The sequence below is a fragment of the Monodelphis domestica genome, chromosome 2, assembly GCF_027887165.1.
Source record: "Monodelphis domestica isolate mMonDom1 chromosome 2, mMonDom1.pri, whole genome shotgun sequence".
Taxonomy (NCBI): Eukaryota; Metazoa; Chordata; class Mammalia; order Didelphimorphia; family Didelphidae; genus Monodelphis; species Monodelphis domestica.
Window position 1 is genome coordinate 416,671,626 of NC_077228.1, and position 24,940 is coordinate 416,696,565.

The window sequence follows — 24,940 nt, forward strand, 5'->3', positions numbered from 1 at the left end:
ACAGTTGGAAACTTGGCAACCAATACTCTATCTCTGGGAAACCGATAGAGAGGGTATGTGGAAGTATCTCTCTGAAGGAAACCGACTTTGGAGCTTCCTGGGAATTGGATCATCTTTTACAGAGAGGTTGAGTGAGTGTTCCCTTTCACACTTGTGGACTGTGTATGGGTGTGAATCTCCTCCCTTCCTGAACCTTGTGAGGATTATTCGTCTTGATACTGCAGTTTGACCCAACCAAGGACTCTGGAGTTGTGAGAATCTGGTTTCTGTGGCCTTTACTAACCCTTTTATCTTTCATTATACCTTTTATTTAGTTAGGTTAAGACTATTTAGAAGCGCTAAGATTTTAATATCTGGGTGGGTTAGAAATGAGTCACTCCCTGATTCCCCTTACAAATTCCTTAATAAATAATAAGCTAATGAACCTGTTTTTTATATATTTTGATAGTAATCCCTTCTGTTAAACCTTCCTTACAACCCTCCTTATTGCTAGTGTCTGCCTACCAGTTCTTCAAGTCTCTCCCCTTCTCAATCTGTTGTCCAAATAACCTCCAAAATGATTTTCCTAAAGAGTAGGTCTGACCATATCCCTTCCCTTCTCAGTAAACTCAGTGGCTCAGTATCACTTTCAGGATCAAATAAAAATATTCTCTTTAACATTCAAAGTCCATCATAATCTAGACCATTCTGCCATTTTAGAACTTAATTCTTTCCATTCACTCTTCAATCCAGTGACATTCACTTTCTGACTAATCCACAAACAAACCAATATCAGCTCATTTTCTCTAATGATCCCTCATACCTGCAATGCTCTTCCTCCTCCACTCTGAGTACTGATTTGAAACTTGTTTATTTTCAATAGTGACCTTATGATTTCGCTGTTAGCATGCATTCCCAGCTGAAGAAACTGCATATATCCATGAAAGTCGGCTCATATCTCTATAAGTTAAATCTTGGAACAGAGGTAGCCAAAATATCACTCTTAGGCCAAATCAGACCATCACTGTCACCTGTTTTTGTATTACACATGTGCTAAGAATGGCTAATTTTTTAAAATTCCTACTTCACACACAAAATAATTCCGACTGCAAAAACCATGCTAAAAACAAATGATGAGTCTAATTTGGTCCACAGGTCATTGTTTGCCAACCTCTACTTTTACAGAAATACTCAGAATTCCAAAATATCATGTGGTTTGCCCAGGGTAGAATTATCTAGCTAGTAAATGTCAGATCTGAAATGTGATCCCGGGTATTCATGACTCTAAGGCCAACTCTCTATGCACTATATCATGATTCCTGTATTGTGCCACTGTCATTCAAATGATTGATTTTTATTTTATGATGCATATTTTAGCATCATATACTTGGATATGTTTTACTTCAAAAATGTGGGGAAAGGACAAGTGTTCTCTATTATATCTAAGAGACTATTTCTATTAGAAATTATTTAAAATAACATTTGTTTTTCATTCAAATAGAACATGGGTGCTTCTTGCATTGGTCAGAATGATCCTAGATATATAAGGGATCTAAAAAAAGACCACATTTCCCAAATATTTGTCTCAAGGATTATTACTACATGTACTTCATGTTTCTTACTTGAGATTCATTGAAAGATAATTCCTAGAGTCTCCCAAATTGATCAGAAAGCCACACAATCACACTGTTAGAAGGGATTTCAGAAGCTGTCTTGACTCTCCCTCTGTCTCTCTCTGTATTTCTGTCTCTCTGTCTCTGTCTCTCTCTGTTTCTCTCTCTCTCTCTCTCTCTCTCTCTCTCTCTCTCTCTCTCTCTCTCTCTCTCACACACACACACACACACACACATATATAACCAAAAATAAAATCCTCTTTCCAATATACATGATAGATAGTTTTCCAGCCTTTGCTCAAAGAGCTCCTTCTTAGAAGCATCCCAATTTCATCCCTCTCATTCCAGTCCTAAACGAGATAGGGAGAAAAACATATTCCTTGCTACCTACCTATATATATATATGTATATATATATATATATATATATTGTTTGCAGATGATAATGTACTCAATGTGTCCTCTGAGACAGAGATGAAAAACAATTTAGAAGAGTTCTCTAAAATTTGTGCTATTTCAAGCTTGATACTCATCAGCAAGAAAACAGAATTCCTTCACAAGTCAGTATCACACAATTTATAATTGAAGCCATTGGTCATGTCAATAATTTTTGTATCCATTACCATATATGAAAACATCCCTTTAGTTTTCAGTTCTGGAATACAAGTAAAAGAAGTCTTGAATATTTTTGTATATACATACACAGAGGGAATGAAAGATTTTTCATAAAAGTCAGATCTAAACTACTATAAAACAAAACAAAAACATCAATTACTATTCGTGAGTGGGCTGAGCCAATATGATAAAGACATTTCTTCCTAAATTAATTTACCTAATCAATGCCATACCAATAAAATTACTAAACATTATTTCACAGAACTAGAAAAAATAAGAAAATTCATTTGGAAGAACAAAAGACCTAGAATATCAAAGGAATTAATGAAAAAAATAACATGAAGGAAGATGACTTAGTTGTACCAGATCTCATACTATATAAAGCAGCAACCATTACAACAATCTGATACTGGCTCAGAAATAGAATGGACAACCAATGGAAAAGATTAGGCACTCAGAATGAGATGGTAAATGATTATGGTAAACTAGTATGTGACCAACCCAAAGATTCAGACTTTTGGAAGAACTCACTGTTTGACAAAAACTACTGGAAAAAGCAGAAAATGGTTTGATATGGCAGAAATTAGGCATAGACAAACACTTCAGATCCTGTACTAAGATAAAATTAAAATGAATACATGCTTTAAAAATAAAGTGATACCATAAACAAATAGGGGAACACAAAAGAGCTTATTTGTCAAGACCTAAGGGGAAGGAGAGAATTTAGATTAAAACGTGACAGAGAACATTATGAGAAATTTTAAAACAAAGTTAAAAATTGAAAATAATCGGAGAAAATGCAGGGTATATTAAGACAAAAACTACTGACTTGGAAAAATGATGAAAGATTTAAAAAACAGTTAAAATTTATCAGACTACCTGAAATTTCATGACCTCAAAATTGTTTTAACATCATATTTCAAAAAGTATTTAAACAAAAATCCTGAGATTTTAAAAAATAAAATGACAAAAAGAAAGAATGAAACAGAAAAAATCAACTAAGCACTTCCTAAAGCAAACTCCAAAAAGAAAATTTATAGAAACATTATATTCAAAATTTAGGACTTTCAATTAAAAGAAAATCTAATATCAGAATCTAAAAAGAAAGCATTCCCATAATTAGGATTCAGTCAGAATCATATATAATTATGAATAAAGTGTTCTACTATAAAGGATTGAAGAATTTGGAATACAATAATTCAAATGAGTCTATATTAGAAACAAGAACAAATTAGCCAGCAAAATTGAATAATAGGAAAGTGATAATGTTGGAGGAGATGTGGCCAAAGAGATAATAAGGAAGAAGACTTGTACAAAAATATTCATAGCCTTGCTATTTGTGTGGCAAAAAATTGGAAAATGAGGAGGTGTCTATGGATTGGGGAATGGCTGAACAAATTGTGGTATGTTATGGTGATGGAATACTATGGTGCTGACAGGAATACTGAACTGGAGGAATTCCATGTTAACTGAATGACCTCCAGGATCTGATCCAGAGTGAAAGGAGCAGAGCCAGGAGAACATTGTACACAGAGACTGATACATTATGGAACAATTGAATGTAATGGACTTTTCTATTAGCAGCAATGGAATGATCCAGGATAATCTAGAGGAACTTGTGAGAAAGAAATGCTATCCACATCTAGAGAAAGAACTGTGGCAACAGAAATGCAGAAGAAAAACAAATGATCCATCACATGGTTTGATGGCAACGTGATTGGAGTTTTGATGTTAAAGGATCACTCTACTGCAAATATGAATAACAGAAATTGGTTTTGAACAATGATACATACATATATTTATAACCCAGTGGAACTGCTTGTCAGTCTCAGAAGGGGGGAGGAAATAGTGGGGATGTTTCTTGAATCATGTAGCCATGGAAAATATTCTAAATAAAGATTTTTTTTAAATTAAAATGTTTTTTTTTTAAACTGAAGATAATTCAATAGGATGAGGGTAAGGTTTGGACCTTTAATGAAATGAAAAACTTTTTTTTTGAAAATTTTATTTAATAAGTGATTTTAGAAGATTATTCCTTTTTAAAGAATCATATTCTTTCCCTCCCCTGCCCCACCCTTCCCATAGCTAACATGCCGGGCATTACATTTGTCTTTGATCAGAACCTATCTCCATGTTGTTGGTATTTGCACCAGGATGTTAATTTAGAGTCTCCATCCCCAATCATATCCCCTCAACCCATGTAATCAAGCAGTTGTTTTTCTTCTGTGTCTCTGCTCCCACAGTTTTTCCTCTGCATGTGGAGAGTGTTTTTTTTCTCATAGATCCCTGCAGATTGTTCAGCTCACTGCATTGCCACTAATGGAGAAGTCCATTACATTCAATTGTACCACAGTGTATTAGTCTCTGTGTACAATGTTCTCCTGGTTCTGCTCCTCTCACTCTGCATCAATTCCTGGAGGTTGTTCCAGTCCCCACGGAATTCTTCCACTTAATTATTCTTTTGAGCGCAATAGTATTCCATCACCAACATATACCACAATTTGTTCAGCCATTCCCCAATTGAAGGGCATCCCCTCATTTTCCGATTTTTTTGTCACCACAAAGAGTGCAGCTATGAATATTCTTGTACTTGTAAACATTTCTGATAAAAATTCTCAAAGTGCATTAAATCATTGAAGTCCACATGAACGAGTGAAGAAAAACATAAAAAGGTAAACATAAATAAATGGTGATAAGGGACTAAACATAAATATCTTACTAGATGATATCAAAGAATATGAGCATTTTGGTGACTTTCTTAGTAAAGTACCAAATTGTTTTCCAGAATGGTTACATCACTACCAACTCAACTAAAATTACAATAGTGTAGTCTTTTCCCACAGACTCTCCAATATTTATTATTTTCTCTTTTGTTATCTTTCCCAATCTGTGAGTTATGAGGTGGGTCCCCAAGTTGCTTTTATTTATATTTCTCTATTAGTGATTAAGAGTATTTTTTCTTATTGTTTTTGGTAGCTGAGATTTGTTCCTTTGAAAACTTCTTGTTCATTTTCTTTGATTATGCATTGGTGGAATGGCTTTCCATCTCATGTTGAACCAGTCCCTTATACATCTTGGAAATGAAAAAAAAATTCAAATAAATGTATTAAAAATTTCCACAGTATATTGATTTCATTCTATGTTTTGCTATATTATATTTACTTTTGTAAAAACTCTCAATTTTAAATAACAAAATGGTCCATTCTATTTTCATGGTCCACTTTATTACTAATTTATCCATCAAATCTTCCCCTATTCATATATCTGAAAGTTAATTTCAGCTTTCTTTCTCTGTTTTATGATATATGACATTACTTTTTTATATATTAGTCCTCTAGCTATTTGCACACCACATGGGGCTTTGGTCTACTACACTGCTGTTCAGTTTTCTAAGTAGTTTCTTTTTAACATAGTAAATCTTTCTCCACAGGGAAAAAAATATCAAATACTATATGCTTCTCTACTTCTTTTAATCTGGAACAGGAATTCTCATTGATTTTTAAGTCAGTTAGAATGATGTTTGACTATGATTGTCTAAAAAGCCATGGTCCATGATGTTAGACTTTGAAACTGATTAGTAGAAATAAATATTATAAATGACTAAATAAATAAATAAATAAACTGTTCAAGAATTGAATATAAGGATTTAAATATCCCTAGGCAATAATAAAAATGGCATGGTATAAACCAACAGGACTTGGGATAAACTAGGCCTAAGGTTAAATTCTTAATTGTTTCTCATTTATTTTGGCATATTCTTTCAGTCATGGACTCTGAAAACATTAGAAGTGGAAGGTTTCTTAGAGATCAACTAATAGAGAATGCTTGTTTTACAGATGAAAAAGTTGGGTCTCAGGGAGGTTATAATCTGCCTAAGGACATAAAGTCAGGAAATGGCAGAGCTTACATTTGAAATTAATTTCTCTGATGCCAAATCCAGTGTTTTCTCTTCTTCCCCAAATTGCTACTCTACAAGTTTCCCATTTTCTAGATGTAAAAAGTCACTTTCTGTGAAATACAGTCTACTCTCAGATATTTACTAAGTGTGTGACCCTGGGGTAGTTACTTAACCTCTGTTTAAATCAATTTCCTAAACTGTGAAAGGGAAAAGAAAGTAATAGCACTCTCTTTTCAGGTTTTGGGGTATCATCAGATAAGACTAAATCAAATGACCTATTAGCAAATAGCTTAGCACACACTGTCACATATTCTTATTCTTTCCCCTACCCATTCTATGAGTAATAAATGGAAGATCTTGATACAAATTGTTTTGTAGTATTTATTGAGCATTTAATATAGGCATATAAGTTTGTTAGCACTATAAAAAGATGCAGTAGAAATAATAGACTGTCCATGTGGAATAAACATCAGGATTTATATGAATATAGAAATACATAGATTCAGAACCAAATGGAAGACATTTCTTTTTTATATAATCCCTTAAAAATTCCTTCATATTTTACTTTAAAATTTAATCTTGTTGAAGTTAAATTTGGCTTGAATCCTCCTTTTCTCCATCAGAATAATGCTTATCTTAGCAGGCAACAATAGATAGATTTGCATTGGAAATCAGCCTGTCTCTCACTATTAGTGTATACTTTCCTTATATATCCTTTCCATAACAAACTGACATTTAGATGGAGAGTGTATGGCCCCAGTTCCTATTTCTTATATAGTACTTGACATAGTGTCAGTCATTGAGTGGCAAGAAGACTGCAATAGTCTAAAAACTTATTACAGAAACCCTGAAATAGCTCAACCTAAAGAGCACATGGCTCTTCCTTGTTTCTCTGCAGTTAGGCAAAAATGTGTGTCTCCATCAGGATATTCATGCCTAAGCCATTTTTACAATAATTTATTCAAAATCTTTGGATATCTTTGGGGTACAACCCATGTGTATATCACTCAGGGTTTTCAAAAATTATTTATCAAATACTTACAAGGTGCTTTGTATTCTCAAAGGACCCAATAAAGACAAACCCTAAAATTTAATCTTTCTTTGACAGTCAACAGAATAACTACCTTTTCTTCACATTATTCCTTGAACCTAGAATTCCCTTAAAGCTCTCTTCCAGTATCATTACTTCACAGAACTTTCATTATACTTTCATGTTAGAATTAACCATCAGATTTAACTCCTCTTATGTATATAACATGATCCATTTTGTAGTATTAATTTGGAAAATGTATATGGACGGAGTCCTGGATTGGTTGGTGCAAGAAACTTCCAGATGTAAAAATACATCCTCTAATATATTTGTTCTTTTCAATATCTTACAGCTCCTGCAAGAGTAAGTTTTTCTGTGATAGGTGACATTTTATCTTCTTCTGTATTCCCCAGTGCCTATCACAGTGCTTTACACATATAATATATTCAATAAATACCTATAAAAGAATGTAATGACTTGGAATGGAAGAGAGGGGAGAGGAAGGACAAGAGGCAATCTAATAAAGTTTAAAATCTTGATATAAGATATTAAAATACAACTATTTTAGATATCTTTTGCAAATGAACTCTCATGATTCAAAGAATCCCTTTATGTATTTGATCTTGATCTTATTAATACCAATACTCCTCTAACTTCAGATAACAATCTGTCCATACTGTCTCATCTTGTATGACTCTTGATTATTTCCTACCATAAAGGTTCAATGCTATCTTAGCCCAATGTATGAGATATTTCTCTAAGGCTCTGACATTTCTGTGAGTATAAATGCAGTACTTAGGTTGACCAAATAAAATGCTTTTAATAATATAAGATGATGATGATGTAACATTTTTATTCCTTAACATTAAAATGTTTGCTACCTTAAGTTTATTTTTCATTTTTTATTTTCCTTTATGTGAGGATAAGGTGAGGAGGATAAGCTAAAACAATTGATGACTGATAAATGAATAAGGAATTGCCAGTATTTAGGATAAATGTATATAAGGTTGACCTAGGGCAGTGATGGTGAACCTTTTAGAGACCACATGTTTTGACCCTCCCCCCAGAGACTTAGTGTCCCCTCCCCCATTCAGGATTAGGGCCAGGCTTGTCTCACATCTGGCGAAGCCACCTCCTGCTTCCATGGGGATCTGCCACTGTGTCTAGCTGTCCCAGAGCCTGAGAGTTACTGTTGGGTTTTGCTTGGCAGAAGACTAGTAGAGTTAGGAAACTGGAGGGAAGGCTAGGGCAGAGGTAGCTTCTTATTAAAATATGGGGTACCTATACTTATTGAATCTAATTCAAATGCAGCCCCAAGTGACCTCTGCTGGAGTCTGTCCCAGAAATGCAGCCTTGGCATCTTTTAGGCTAATTATATTTGCATAACAATGGTATACCCATGATACCATCACAGCATGGAGTGGGGCTGTCTATTGGGCTGTAGCCCATGTTGGGGTGGGAACAGGGGGTGGAAGGAGTGTCATTAGCCTTTGGGGGGCAGGGTAAACCCCCCAGATTGTGGACTGGTGGAGAAGGAAGAAAAGAAAGTAGAGAGTTTAGGGTGTGGAGATGTTCTGGTGATGGGAGAGAAGATCCTCTTCCCCACAGTCCCAGACAGGGAAGGGGAAAGGGAGGGAAATGGCCTGAGAGCTCTGCTCTGGGGAGGGAGTAAGTGCAGTGTGGGTGGTTCAGGGTGATGGAGAGGGGGAAAGGATCAGCTTCTCCGGAGTCCCTCTGCTTTTCTAGTAACTAACTCTGCCAGAGATGGTACTCATGCCCACAGAGAGGTGTGCTATAGGTTCACTATCATAGACCTATGGTCTCACCTCTCTCCAGGGCTGGATTCATATGAATTGATGACAAGAACTCTGGGAGGTGACTTTTACTGAGATCCAGCTTTGTAAGTAAGCTTTTAGGGGGACAGAAGTGGTTAGAAGTAGTTGTAAAGGGGAGGATCTTCAGTGAGAATAGGACTATCCCTTGGCTTTATTCAATTAGTCCTCTAATAATGTTACCTTCAAAGAAAGAAAGAAGTATGCATCTCTTGAGATAAGAATAAATCTGGAGACTTTTCCCTCTACAGTGTCAAAGGCTGCTTCCCAAGACAGATTGCTGGCCCTTATCTAAGAAGAGTTCTAGGCACTGTCTATGGGAAAGAACACTGTTGATCCATAAGAGCAACTGACTAACAGGACCTAATAGGAAAACACACATAATAGAGAATGATTACTAGAAGAAACATAGAACAGGTAGGGAGTCACTGAGTTACAGCTAAATGAACTATGGATGTATGACATGCTGCATGGACCAGGAGATATATTTATCTATTCTTATAAATTTGAGTGAGATTTTGCTCCTACCTTTGGAAAAGAACTATTCATTGAAATCTATCTTTCAGTTTTCAATGATTTGATTAATTTCAATTAAAATTTTGGTAGGCAGTAATGCACACAGACCTGATCTCAGAGCCATAGGTTCAAATGCCACCTCAGACAAATGCTGACTGTGTGACTTTGGGCAAGTAATTTAACACGTAATTACTCTCCACTTGTGTCTTATGGCTTGTGTCTTATGGCCATCAACACTTTCAAATGTGCCCAATTCAAATTTCAATTGAGGGATATTTAACAAACTAAGTAAAATGCAATGAAATATGAATGGTATTAAAATTAAATACTTATAGACAGTCTGAAAGAATCCTTAATTTTAGATTAATGTCCTTAAAAAGCAATAAAAACTTTACAGATGGGTATCTATAATTAATATTGCATCTTCCTCTTTATAAGGCATAGAATATGAAAAGTTTATTGAGGGAGTTTGGGTTATGGTGATGGTGGTAGTGGTAATGGCAGATCAGGGCAAGATTGCAAAGTAAGAAACACTCAAAGTCCACCAACCTCCCTCCATATGACCACAGAAAAAGAAAAATCCCTCAATACTAATACTGGAGCAACAAAACCAACAGAAGAAGAGGAGAAATAGTGCTCAGCCCACAACATGAGAGAGAGAGCAATAAGGATTCATTTTATGGGGGTATGAGGAACGAATGCTGATTAAGCCTCAGCAGAACTCAGCCACACTAGGTTACAAGTGGGAGGGGAAACAGAATACCCTGCTTGGTTCATCCTTGACAGGGTAAGAGTTAAAACCAACGCAATATAAAACAAACTGACAGCAAGGAAAGTGGTCCTTCATAGTCCAGCAAAAGGGTAGCCAGGCATGACCCAGGTTGCAGTGGGAGGATCTCTGTCCAAAAAGGTTGTTTTAAGATTAAAATTCTCTGGAGACTTTATCTTAATTCATAATTTTTATTTTATTAAATAAATTAAAAGAACAGGTCAGAGAAAGAAAAGGCCCCAATCAAATTTGGCCTGCTATTCCTTTCACAAGCCTTCTCACCTATCTAGCACTTGCCCAAGCTCACATTCTGCTAGCCTCATTCCCTGAGCTCACTGTGTGGTCCCACTACAGATTCCCATCCTCTCATGATGGTGCCAGGGCCAAAAAAGAGGTCCACTTCCTTCCTAGCTCCAAACTTATGTCTTTCCATGATGTCACTTTTTTTCTGAATTCCTCTGATTTGGCATACTTGACTTCAGATTATATCGGAGATTGATTAAGAAGCAAGCATCTTTCAGGTGTCAGAGAGCCACAAATAGTCAAAGGATGGAGTTGAATTACAGCCTCAGAGAATGAACTGTTTCTGAACTAAAAATGAAACTCTTCCTTCAAAATCCTACCAAGGAAAGGATTAGGGATTGTGGCTAATATTTAAATTCTCACATTAGCCTCAGTGGCACTGGGCAGAATTTAACTTGAACCAGTTGAACTGAACAGCTATAATCTTCCACCCACCAGGCTAACCCTTCTGCAGAGTACTTAATCTGAGACTGAGACTGTTGAGTCAATCTCAGGCATGGTACAAACATGCGGTAGTATTTGCCCCTCCTTAGGAAAGGAGCTAAGCTTCAGCATATAGACAAAATTCAAGGGGGTAAAAACCCCCAAAGAAGCAAAAAGAGAGAAAAAACCTGACTCTAAAAATATTTCAGCATGAAAGTTGGCCAAATACAAGTCCTCAGAGAAAAGGATAGCAATACAAAATTGAAAATGAGTGAAAATGCAAATAAATGTGTCAAGTTCAAAATGAACCCCTGAAAGAGCTCCAAAAAGGGAAGAAAGATGAATAATAAAAAACTTAGAATGAAAATTAGAAAAGAAATTGGTAGAGAAAGTAACATCTTAAAACAAACTGAAGAAAAGAGTTTCCTAAAAAAGGGAAAAAAATACTTCAAATGGGGAAATAACTCCCTAAAGAAGGTAGTACAAAATGTCAAAGAAAAAAATAACTCCCTAAAATAACTCCCCAAAATTCTGTGGAAAATAATGACTTCATGAAATAGCAGGAAACAATAAATTAAATTCAAAATAATGAAAAAAATAGAAGAAAATTTAAAATCTTCCATTGGAAAAATAACTAGCCTAGGGAAAAAATCTAAGAGAAATAGTCTAAGAATGTTGGGTTTAAAACTATCACATCTTTTCATGGGTAAGTGATAATTGGAATACTTGAGATTTTTATAATTCAAAAGCACTTCATATATTTAAAATAAACAAGGGAAACACTGCAGTTAAAGTAATTATATTACTACTAAGAATGTGATAACTAAGATGTTTGAGGTATTTTTAATACGTGAAGTACTTAAGATACCTATAAAGTACTTAGAATACTAAAGGTACTGAAGGTACTTATCACTATTAGAGCATTGAACAGGAGCATATAGAAATGGAGAAGAGGGAGTTAGATGAATGTGATGAGATGTTACTCAAATAAAAGCAGGAAAATAACAACCTAGAAAAGAGAAAAGGAAAGTTGTGGGTTAATTTTTTTCATATAAGAAGTCACATAAAAATCAATACAATGGAAGGAGAGATGAAGGGGTGGCAGACATTCCTTGAACCTTACTCACATTGAAATAGGTACATAAAGGGAATAATATTTACATTCAGACATAGAAATCTATCTTACCCAATAAAGAAGAGAAAAGGGAATAAAACACTGGGGGAGGAGACAAATGGAAGGGAGAATTTAGGGAGAAAATTAAATAGACAAAATTATTTGTAAAAGCTAAAAGCTAAAAGAAGAAAAAGATAATATGAATGGGATAAGCCCACTCATAAAATGGAAGATAGCAGAGTATATTACAAGTCAGAAACCCCAAATATCAATTGAAATATCATTTAACATCAATTCTCTATAAGAAACTCATTTAAAGCAGGGAGATACACATAGAGTAAATATAAAGGCCTAGAGTAAAATCCACTATGCTTCAGCTACATTTTAAAAAGCAGGGATAATAATTATGATTTCAGTCAAAGCAAAAGTAATATTGCCCTAAGTCAAAGAGATAAGAAAGGAAAATTTTATATATTGATAGAAGGGACTATCAATGATGAAATAATATCAATATTAAATATATACCAAATGGCATAGAATCCAAATTATTACAGGAGAAACTATAGAATAGGCTTTATTTCTATTTGAAAAATAGACAGCACTGCTTCAGGCAACTCCCTAAAACTATAGATTTTAGATATGATAATTTCTATTCATCATGGGATATTCCTTTTATCAATGAAACCAAAGATTCAGTCCCTATTCTTATGTGTGAAGAAATTTACTGAGGAATCAGAGTGCTTATATACTTCAGGATAGAGAGGTCAGAAAGTAGATATAGCATTTAAAGAGACAAAACAATATGATTTGAACCCCAACTGGAGACTAATATCTCAAGGGATCAAAATTTTAACAAAAGAAGTAATACCTAAGTTGGTTCTTAAAGGAAGTCTCTTGGCATTGAGTTCTCTTTTTTCTTTAACTTTTTAATAAACAGTTTTTCTATAATTTTGTTAACTCCATTCTTTCTAGATAATTTGGTATCTATTCTACTGGGGTGTCATGTAGTTTCACAAATTTTTCTTTATGAGACAATCAATTACCTAGAAAGTCAAACATCTCCCAAAGGGAGCTTCTGTCCTTGATAATGGGAAAAGTTCTAAAACATAGTTGAAATATAACTGTGTATGTATATACACACACACATCATTATCTCTCTTGTTTATATTTCTGTCTCTTTGGTTCCCTCTATTTCTCCCTTTTTTATTACCCTCTCTATCTATTTATCTATCTAAAAAGGAAAGATTAGCATTTGTTTGTTGCTATGCAGTCTTTATTCCCTGGGAAATGTGAAGAACAGTGTTACTTTTACACATTTTGAAAAGGGAGCAATATTGTTAAGTATGTGTGAAAAGTGGATGGTATATGAGGTGGCTAAGGTTTAGCCTCTGTAGTATTAAATTATGGCCTGGAGATATTCTGATCTTTAATGCAAAGCTAGGACCATTAGGAAGACATGTCCCAAAATAAGCTTTTTTTTTTTTTTTTTAATCATGATTCAAGCCAGAAAGTCTCCATAGATCACACCTCTACAAATAGAGACAGAATCAACTTGGTTGGTGCAAATTAGATTCCACTTCTGGCAAGCTGCCCAAATGACCCTATGATCAGCAAAGAGATACTGGGGGCCTGTTTATTAAACAGTGGAACTAGTGGTTCCAAAGCTCAGTGCCCTCAAAGCTAATAGTAATCGACACTTTACCCGTGGTGTTTCATGTTTCCAGTTGCTATGTCCTGGATTGTTGCTACAGCTACTGCTGTCTCTGCTGCTCTCAACCTGCTCTCCAAAGTTCTAGTTGATTGGAAACAGAAGCCATAGCACTGCATGATGTAAGGTCACTTAATGATTAATTAGAGATCTTTTCATGCAGCATATTAGTGAAATGCACTTCCAGGAGTTAGAATGAGCTCCCACACTGCAGATGGTTAAACTAGTCATAACAGAGCCAATCTATGGCACATGCTTGATAATATAATGGTATATTTAAGGAGTTACATGTTTGTACATCCCGTCTGTTTCCCATTAACTTCAATCATATACTTAAGAAATTTAAAATACATGCCTCTATAGGTGTATATGTTATTATATATTGAAGTATGTTAACACAGTTTTTTGCTTTTTACCCATTTAAAAATGTAAAGCTTTTTGGAGGAATTCAAAATATATGGATTATACTATGTCTCATATAGATTTGGTTTAACTGGGAAGTGTGGTAATATATTAGAGATTGTTAAAACATTTACAGGTGACCTCATTACTAAATTTAAAGGAATGGCAAAGAGAAGATTGAAACCTAATTAGGGATACAAAAGAACTGTTTCATTTCTCTCCTCTCAAATGTTTCCATTGTTGTGGACATAGACTTTAATGACATTGGAAATCTGGCAGTGTGAAACTCTGTTTATGCCACGGGCAGTGTATAAGATAAATATTCAATTGTGTGTGTAAAAGTGAAATTCTTGCCCACCCTCACTTACCCTTCTTATTAGCCACCAAATTTTACTGCTGTCTCCCATCATTTTCTGTCATTATCAAATGTGCTTTGTGTCATAACCACAAACTGATCAGTTGTAGGTATGGTATTATGTTGCTATTATTTGGTCAAAATAGGACCATAAGTTTGTTGTAGAGTGGAGAAGTTCTCATTCTCCCTTTTTTGATTGAAAAAAGGAGTGAGATACCAATTAACATCAATAATGTCAACTTACCAATAGCAACCTATCAGTCTTCCTGGAAATCACCTGAAGTTTGAAATTATACTTTAGTGCACAAATGAATAAATATGATAAAAAGAAGGCATTGGCTTCCCCAGACTGCTAGGTGATGTGCTGGACTTGGAGTCAGGAAGATGCATCTTACTGAGTTAAAATCTACCCTCAGAAACTTACTAGTTCTGTGATTCTGAGCAAGTTTGTCCCATTTCCCTCATCTTTAAAATGATCTGAGGCAGGAAATAGTTAACCATTCTCTGTGCCAAGAAAATCTTAGATAGGATAACAAAGAGTCAGGCATGACTGAAAACCACTGAACAACAAAACTGTCTCCTCCATTGGATTGTGAGCTCCTTGATGAGATGGACTGTCTTTTATCTATTTTTGTATCTCTAGAACTTAGCACAGAACTTAGACCATAGAGCATACTTAATAAATAAATGTTGATAGATTAATTGGTTCATTTAAAAGAGATTGGCTTAATCCTTTTTACATATAATTATTATATAAATTCTAGTAAAATATGTCAAAGCCTACCACTGTCAGCTAGAACAGAGTATAACCCTGAGCTGTGACTAAATTAAAAAAAAAAAGTGTGTTGCACTAAATTTATAAATGATTTCCAAAAACATATTGCAAAACAAGTACATAGTTCTACAAGAAAATATTCACACTCTGAGTAACCAAAAGGAGTAAGGAAAGTTAAATAGATTGAATACAATATTATAAATGAGTAAATATTTAAATAATATTGTAGATAATAGAAAAATAGTTAAAATTAAGAGGAATATTGTTCTAAACAGAGCAGGGGGTTAAAAGGATAAGAAATAGCCTAAATTTGTCTGAGATAAATTGATTCATAACTGTGGGAAGTTCTACCAAATCAGATTGTAACTTTTCTAAATATGTGTAGTAGATAATCAGGTAAAAATGCATTTATTAAGCATCTCAAATGTGATGTCTCCTAGACATCATAAATTTAACATGTCCAAACCTGAAGTCTTTCTTTCCCTCAAAACCCTCCCTTCTTCCTAACTTTCCTGTTACTATTAAAGATACCATTATCCTTCCAATCACCTGGGCTTAAAACTCACATTCCATTCTTGACTCTTCACTCTTACCTTCCCTACCCAATCCGTTAGCAAAGTTTGACACTTTTTAGCGTTTTAAAAATCTCTCAAATATCCCCTTTTCTCCTCTGCCACTTCCTACCACCCTAGTTAAGGCCATTGTCCCATTTTGCTTAGACTATTGCAATAATTTGTTTTCTGGTTTGCCTACAATATTTCTTCCCCTACTTTCTCCACTAACCCATTCTTCACTCAGCTGTTAAAATGATCTTACTAAATGTTAATGAACCTTACACACATCTAAATAAATTCTCGTGGCTCCCTATTACCTCTAGATTAAAAAATAACAACTCTGCCGCATTCAAAGCCCTTTATTACATTTCCTTCCCACTTTTCTATTTTTCTTCTTACTCTTTACACTCTCCTTCCCCACTCCCTCCATCCCCATTTACTCTCTAATAAAGAGACCCTGGCTTCTTTTCTATTCTTTGAATGAGATGGTCCATCTCCCCATTCTTAGAATTTTCATTGACTAGCCTGGATGTCTAGAATTCACTCTTTCCATATCTCTGCCTCCTGAATTCTTTGTTCACTTTCAAATCTCAATTTGAAGCCTACCTTCTATTGGATTCTTTCCCAATCTCCCTTAATTCTAATACTCTAATTTGAATGTTTTCCATGTTTTCTATATATACAGTCATTGTTTGCTAAAGAGTTTTCTGTATATTTGTTGTACATTTTCATTGATTGCCCTTTGCATCATCCATCATAACCTCAAGGTTAAAAGTTACCTGCCTCTGCTATACACCCATAATATCAGACTCTTCAGGATCTCAAAATGCACATGAAGTAGATGTTGCTGTTTGATTATTTCAATCTGATGTGTCCTTCAGGATCTCTAGTGTCATTCACCAGCCTTGAAAAACAGCATCAAAGTCAATGTTGAGACCTCCCCAGTTTTAATGTCTTTTGATAGACATGACTGAAGTACCAGCAACCTATCCTTTGTTTTGTCATGGTAGAGAGTTTTAGAGCAATAAAGTAAAATTCAGGTTAAAATATTTTAATTTAAAGAATTTGATTTGCTGTACAGTATTTATAATAATATATATTTTATCTGTTTTGAAAACGATTATCTGAAATTAATGCTTTTATACAGATATTGACAAAAAGGTCATAATTTTAGAGAATTTCTAGCAAGAAAAATGTTTTATGTTACCAATTTTATTTTACATGTTGCATTTTATGGTTTATTTCATGGTTACTGTATTAGGAAAAGTTTATAATATTAGAATTAAGGTTTTGTTGTAATTATATGTAGAAAAGTATACTTTCAGCAATCTCTAAGAGTATTTTTTTCTCATAGGCTAAATGTATCAACATGTGTGTTTATGGCTTTGAATTATTTTCTAGGAACCGTCCCCTTGTGAACATTGAGGATTGCCTGTATTTTATTTGAACATAGTTGTTTTCATGTTCTCTCCCCTATTAAATTGTAATCTCCTTGAGAGTGGGGGAAAGCCTTTTGGCTTCCTTTGTTTCCCCAGAATTTGGCGCAGTAACTAGCACACATTAGATGCTCAATAAATTCTTATTGACCAACTCACACATATTATAAGAAAGCAATTAGGAATACAAAGACAGAAACCAAATAATTGACATTTAGGAACTTATATTCTGTTGGAGGAAAAATAATTGACTTACAAGTCTATTAAAGTACATACAAAATACCTATGAAGTAAGTAGATAGTAAAAAGAAACTTGAATTGAAATTGAGGAAGAAATTAATTTCAAGCATGATGGACAACTTGTGCAAAGTTGTGGATTCAGGAAATGGAGTGTTAAAGTAAAAAGCTTAATTTGGCTGGACTGTAGATTATGAAAAAGGCATAATGTACAATAAAGGATGAAAGGTAGATTGGAAGAAAGTTGTGAAGGGCTTTAAAAGCCAAACAGAAAAAGTTATTGTATTTGATCCCAGTGGCAATAAGGAATCACTAGCTTTTATTGAGTACATCTGCACATAGTTAGCCCCATGCTTTAGGAAAAAGGACTTTGCTAGATGAGTCAGGCATGAACTGGAGAAGGGAGAGGCTTGAGACAGGAGAACAATTAGGGAGCTACTAGAATAATCGAAGTGAGAGGTGATGTAATTTTGAACTGTAGTATAGCCATGTAAGTAGGAAGAGGGTGACAAATATGAAGGCTATTTGAAAGGTAAAACAGACAAGAGTCAATAATTGATTGTTTATTTGGAGTGAGTGAGAGTGAGGGATGAAAACTTTGTCCTAGAGAGCTGTCTGAGGCCCAGAATGATTAAGTAATTTGAATAATGCCACATAGGTTTGAATTAGAATTAGAATTAAAAATTCTGACATTGAATGTTATATATACTTTATATTAATATGCATATATACTGAAAATATTAATAACTGTACAAGGAGCCCCCCCACCAAAAAAAAAAGTCATGTGAGCCTATGGAGCATTATATCTCAGTAGGTAAAGGCTTAAGGAACTGGAGGATTTAGTCATTTTTGTAATTTCAGGGACACACAATTACAATGACTTTCATTCTGATGGCTGATTTCTTCTTATGGTAGCCAGCTGTCTGTGACTGCAAGATTCGGGATGCCTTCTTATTTACCAATTATATCTCTTTTAGCCAAGAGTATATCATAACCATGAGTAATAAAGACTTGAAAAGGCTACTTTTTTCTGTTTTGTTCTTACCATAGCAAGTTAAAATTGCACACAAGCCTTTCTTAGATGCCACTCTTCATTAAGAGCTACATTGATGACAAATAATATGTATGGGGTGTTAGAAAGATAAATGATAACATCCTACAAAGGTCTTTTCTTGGCACGGTCAGTTCTTAAGGATTTGTAGAGTCTGAATGAAAAGCCCTCAGAGAAAGACTCTAAGGTGTCTCTTTATAGCACCTGTCACATAAAGACTTGTCAAGCATATGTTTCTCAAGCCTATGTTAATCGCTTTGTAACTCATCCCCTAACCCAGCTGGGGCACTGTAGCACCTTTTAACAGCCTCTTACTGACATCACATAGAAGGTTGTTCTGTTCTTGGCATGTTGGGCAGCCCAGAGAGTACAATCTTCCCAATGCATTCTTCCCAGGGCAGGGTTGAGGTAGTTAAACTCATGTGATTTCCCAGGACTTACACTATCAGAGAAAAAATTTGTGTCTCTAATTCCCAACAAGCCACACTATAAATGTACTGGGGTGAGTCAAATTAATTATGAAAATAAACACACTTGGGGAAACTGAACATTGAAATTGGGTAACAGAATATTTATATTTAATGGAGGTGTCTGTGAATTATGCATTATGCACTAACATTATTTGGAAGTATCTGCTTTCAGTTTTTTTAATGGAAATGTGATACTTAATGGTCAGAAATCCCATCTGCAAAGTGTCTAATCATTTATTTCTTTAATTAATGAAGACCATTACAGTCTTACATACAAAATTTGTTAGAAACAGAAAACAATATTTGCAAACAAGTTGATGCAAACCTGATTTATAGAGAATATCTTTCAATAGTTTTGGTGCAAATAGAAATTATACAAGGAAAATAAGGATGACTCTGATGCCTAATCTTGACTTCAGAGGGCTGATAATGGGGAAAACAAGACAATACTAAAAATTTGTTCAGAGAAGTATTAGAATTTTGGATAAAGGATTAGCTATGCTTTATCAAATATGCTTTCTGCATTATTTTCTTAACTTTCTTTTATAGCTAGCTAGGGATATTTTGGGAGAAGTATTAAGAAATTATATCAATTTTTTTAAAAGGAACAGCTACCAATTTTTAAAAAATACAATTACATACCTCCGTCACAAGCATTATTTACAAGAATAATAACAACCTAATCTGCTGACAACACAATGCTTCTGCCCTGTATAAAGCATGTTCTTTGCTCCTTTCTGTGATCTTTTATTTAACTCTTGAAAAACTAAGACTCAGTATTGCATTAAGCAATTACTTCTCATCTAATCTATGAAAAACTGAAGCGAAACAAACATTTACTTTTTAAAAATTGAAAATAACTTTTGGCTTCTAGCCAAAACAAATAAAATGGGACTAGTTTGTCTCTCTTAAATTCCCTTCAGCATCACATGATGTGTCTGAACTATAAGAATGCTTTGACAGTTGCTTAAAATCACTTCTGTATTTAGGGAACACTTTTCATCACATTTTGGGGGTTTTATTATGCTAGGGCAGTGTTTTCTCTTTCATCATGGATTTATCTTGGATATATGAATAAAATTAAAGTAATGAGGTTGAGTTTTTCTTCCACATTATAAGTTCATTTTCACCTTGAAATTGGTGAGCATCAGAGGACCCAGTTCAAACTGTTATTTCCAGAAACATCATCTCTCTGGGCACCCAGAATATTTGCTGAATTGTGAAGGTGTTTTTTTTCATTGGGGATTATGGGCTTGAAAATGCCAATTATTTATAGATAGGGATGAGGAAAACTAACTAGGGCAAAGTCATATATTATTTAAGGAAATGAATCATCCTTAACTGTTGAAGTGCAAAGGAAGACATGGCTTTGTTATGAATTTATTAAATTTAGTGTTTTGGTTCAAGTGGAATTTATTATGTGCCCACATGCAAAACATTATCTATTTAATTTTGTGAATTCAGAGATGAAGATTTTCAACAAACTATTTTTCCTTCAAATCAGGTTATTTCATAAAGAGGATACACCATTTTCTCACTCCTCTCATACAATTAGAAAATTTAATTATTTGTCCCCTAATATTAGTGTTTTAACATCTATGTATTGCAGAATGGTAGATTATCTTTGTCAATATTCTATTTTAAATATTATAATATGATTAACATGGAAATATATATGGTAAAAAAACACAGGTATAACCTATGTCATCTTACCTGTCATCATGGGGAAAGGGAAGAAATGAGAGAGAAAAATAGAACATTAATTGAAATTTTTCATAAATTAATTGTTAAAAATTGTACTCACACATAATAGGGAAAGGAAAAAAACTTAATTCTGTTATAGGTTTCCCATCAATGCAAGCCAGCAGGGAGACCACCTACAAATGAAAATCAATAGTTAAAGGCTATGGTGTGGTGCACACCAGAAACAAAACCCCAAGCCTCAGCACAAGAAATGAAAAAAATCACAAAATAAGCATAAAAAGTAACAAAAATGTTACTATCATGACAGAGAGGTTCAAGAAGAAGACATTATGGAAAAGATAGCTACATATGGAGCATCATTAAAAATCAGAAAATTGATCTCAGGCACCCAAACATTTAATAACTCAAAAAGGACTTCAAAAAATAAAAAAGAGACTTAGAAGAAAAATTGAGGGAAAATAACAGTAATGCAGGAAAAGCATAAAAAAGAATCAACAGATAAATGGAAGCATAAAAAATGGGAAAATATATCTAAAATTTTTTCAAGGAAACCAACTGAAAAAGTAGAATTGACCAAATGGAAAAGGAGTTACAAAAAGTCAATGAAGAAAACAAATCTTAAAAAGCAGAATTGCCTAATGGAAAAGGAGATATATAAGCTTACCAAATAAAATAATTGTCTAAAAACTAGAATTAGACTAGTAGGATTTAATGACTCCACAAGGCTTCAAGAAATAATCAAACAAAAGCAAAGGAATAAAAAAGTAGAAAATATGAAATTTCTCATTGGAAAAAAAATTGACTTGGAAAATAAATTTAGAGAAATAATTTAAGAATTATTGAGTTTCCTGAAACCAAGAGCAAAAAAGGGACATGGACATCATACTAAAAAAATTATCAAGGAAAACTGTACAGAAATCCTAGAATCAGAGGACAAGAAAGAAATGGAAAGAATCCATTGATCATGTTTTTCAAGATTTCAATTTGAGAATTTCAAGAAATTTAATAGCCAAATTTCAGAAATCCCAGACAAAAGGAAAACAAAAATACTTCAAGCAGTCAGAAAGAAATAATTGATATTTCATGGAGCTACAATCAGGATTACACAGGATTTAGCAGCTTCCACTTTAAATGAATACAGGGTTTGGAATATGAAATTACAGGATGCAAAAGAATTAGAATTACAACTTAAAATTACCTACTCAGCAAAACTCAGTATAATACTAAAAGGGGAAAAATGGGCACTTACTGAAATTAAGAACTTTAAGCAATTCCTAATGAAAAGACCAGAGTTTCATACAAAATTTGACAAACAGAAACTCAAGAGAGACATAAGAAGGTAAAAATGAAAGAAAAAATGAAAGGATTCAATAAAATTAAATTGTTAAGTTCTCTGTAATCTTATGTAAGAAAACAATACTTGTAACTCTTATTAACTTTACCGATATTATTGAAATTTGGAAGAATATACATAGAGAGTGGGGGTGTGAATTACTTACAAGAGGAAGATAAAAAAAATAAGGAAAAGGAAAAAATGCAACACCAAGAGAAGGGGGAAGGGAAAATAAAATAGATTTAATTATATCACCTAAAAGAAGCTCTAAAGGACTATTACATAGGAAGTGAAGATAGGTAATACTTGTGAAGAGGGATAAGGTAAAAGAAAGAGAGAAAAATAAGCAAAGATTCAGAATGTAGGGTGCAGGAAAATTCACAGTTAATTATCTAATTCTAAATATGATTGGGATAATCTCACTCATAAAATGGTACTGGGTAGCAGAATGGATTCAAATTCAGAACTCTACAATAGGTTGTTTACAAGAAACATTTAAGCACAGTGAGACAACAGAATCAAGGTAAATGGCAAAAGTAAAATCTATATTCTTCAGCTAATGTAAAAAAAATCAGGGAGAGCAAACATGATCTCAGACAAAGCTAAATCGATCTAATTTTAAAAGATAAGGAAGGAAATTATATTTTGCTAAAAGTTTCCAAAGCCAATGAAGTAAAACAATACTACACATATATGTACCAAGTGGTACAGCAGTCAACTTTTAAAAGGAGAATTTAAATTAATTGTAGGAGGAAATAGATAGTAAACCTATAGTAGTGGGGCACCTCAACTTTCTACTCTGTGAAATAGATAAATCTAACTAAAAAACAAGAATAAAGAAGTTAAAGAGGTGAATAGAATTAAAAAAAAAGTTTTCTATGATTGACCATTGGAGAAAGGTAAATGGGAAGAGAAAAGAATATGCCTTTTTTTTTAGCAATGCATGGTACCTATGCAAAAACTGATCATGTATTAGGGAATAAAAACTCAAAATAAAATATAGAAAGGCAGGAATATTAAATACATTCATTTAAAAATAGAAAATGCAATAAAAATGATATCAATAAAGGTCCATGGAAAGAGAGATTAAGATTTAATTGGCAACTCATTAGTCAAATTCTTAAGAATAAGTGAGTCAAAGAACATAGAAACAAACAATAATTTTATTAAGAAAAATGACAATAGTAAGATTATAAATGATATATATATATATATATACATATATATATATATGAAATACAACTAAAGCAATGCTTTGGAGAAAATTTATATCTTTAATTGCTTACATTAAAAATAGAGAAAAACAGATTAATGAAGTGGGCATACAACTAAAAATAACTAAGGAAAAGAAAATAAAATTTAAAATCTTCAATTAAACACCAACATGGAAATCCTGGAAATAAAAGGTGAGATTAACAAAATAAAAAGAAATAAAGCAATTGAATTCATGAATAAAATAGAAGATGGTTTTATGGGGAAAACAATGAAATATATAAAATGTTATTCTTTTTTAAAAAAGGAAAGAACAAATTTAAATTAACAGCATAAAATCTGAAAACAGTGAATGCACTATCAATGAAGAGGAAATTAAAGGAATTATTAAGAGCAATTTTGCTCAATTATATGCCAAAATATGACAATGTGAGATAGATATTTTAAAAATATATAAATTGCCTAGATTAACAGAGAGGAAATAGTATTCTTAAATAATCCCATTCAGAAAGGGAAATTGAGCACATCATCATCAAACCCTAAGAAAAAATTCTAGTGCTAGGTGGATTAACAAATGAATTCTACCAAACATTTGTAGAACAATTAATCCCAATATTATGCAAAATATTTGGGAAAGTAGCCAAAGAAGTCATCCACCAAACTCCTTTAATAACAAAAATATTGTACCAATACCTAAACCAAGAAGTGTGAAAAAGGGAAAGAACACTATAAGCCAATCTTACTATTAAATATTGATGCAAACATTTTAAATAAAATACTAGTAAGGATATCACAGCAATATATCACAAAGATTATCCATTATTACCAGGTGCTATTCAAGACAGGAATGTAGGGCTGGTTCAATATTAGGAAAACCATGATCATAATTGGCTCCATCAATAACAGAAATCATATAATTATCTCAATAGATGCAGAACATGCTTTTGAAAAAAAGACAATATCTATTGCTAACACCAGAAAGCATAGAAATTAATGGAGCTTTCCTTAAAATGATAAATAGTATATATCTAAAATCATTATCAAACATTATCTGCAATGGAGATAAATTAGATGCCTTTCCAAATAAATCAGAGAAGCAAGAATGCCCATCAACACCCATATTATTCTGTATTTTACTAGAAATTTAGCTATACCAATAAGAAGAAAATTAGTATTAAAAGAATTAGAATAGGCAATGAAAATATAAAATGATCACTTTTGTAGATTATGTGATTACATATTTAGAGAATCCTAGAGATTAAACTAGAAACTAGTTGAAATAATTAATAACTTTAGCAATCATGCAGGATATAAAATAAATCCACATAAATCATAAATCAACAGTATTTTATATTACTAAAAAAGCCCAGAGACAAGAGATACAAAAGGAAATTATATTTAAATTAACTTTAAACAATATAAAATAATTGGGTTTTTATCTGTCAAGACAAACTCAGGAATTTATATGAATACAATAACAAAACACTTTTCCCAAAAATAAAGCCAGATCTAAACAATTGGAAAAAATATGAGTTGCCTATTGGCTGGTCAAGTCAGTATAATAAACATGATAATACTACCTAAATTAATATACTTATTCAATTTCATACCA

General features: G+C 33.3%; 1 long non-coding RNA gene across 1 annotated transcript in view; it reads left to right on the plus strand.

The window, feature by feature from the left end:
- The first annotated feature begins 13 nt into the window (after positions 1 to 13).
- Positions 14 to 24,940, plus strand: part of LOC130457465 (uncharacterized) — a 30,064-nt gene continuing 5,137 nt past the window's right edge. Inside the window, exon 1 of the long non-coding RNA XR_008916693.1 lies at positions 14 to 131. This is a non-coding gene — a long non-coding RNA (uncharacterized LOC130457465). The remainder of the gene's footprint in view (positions 132 to 24,940) is intronic.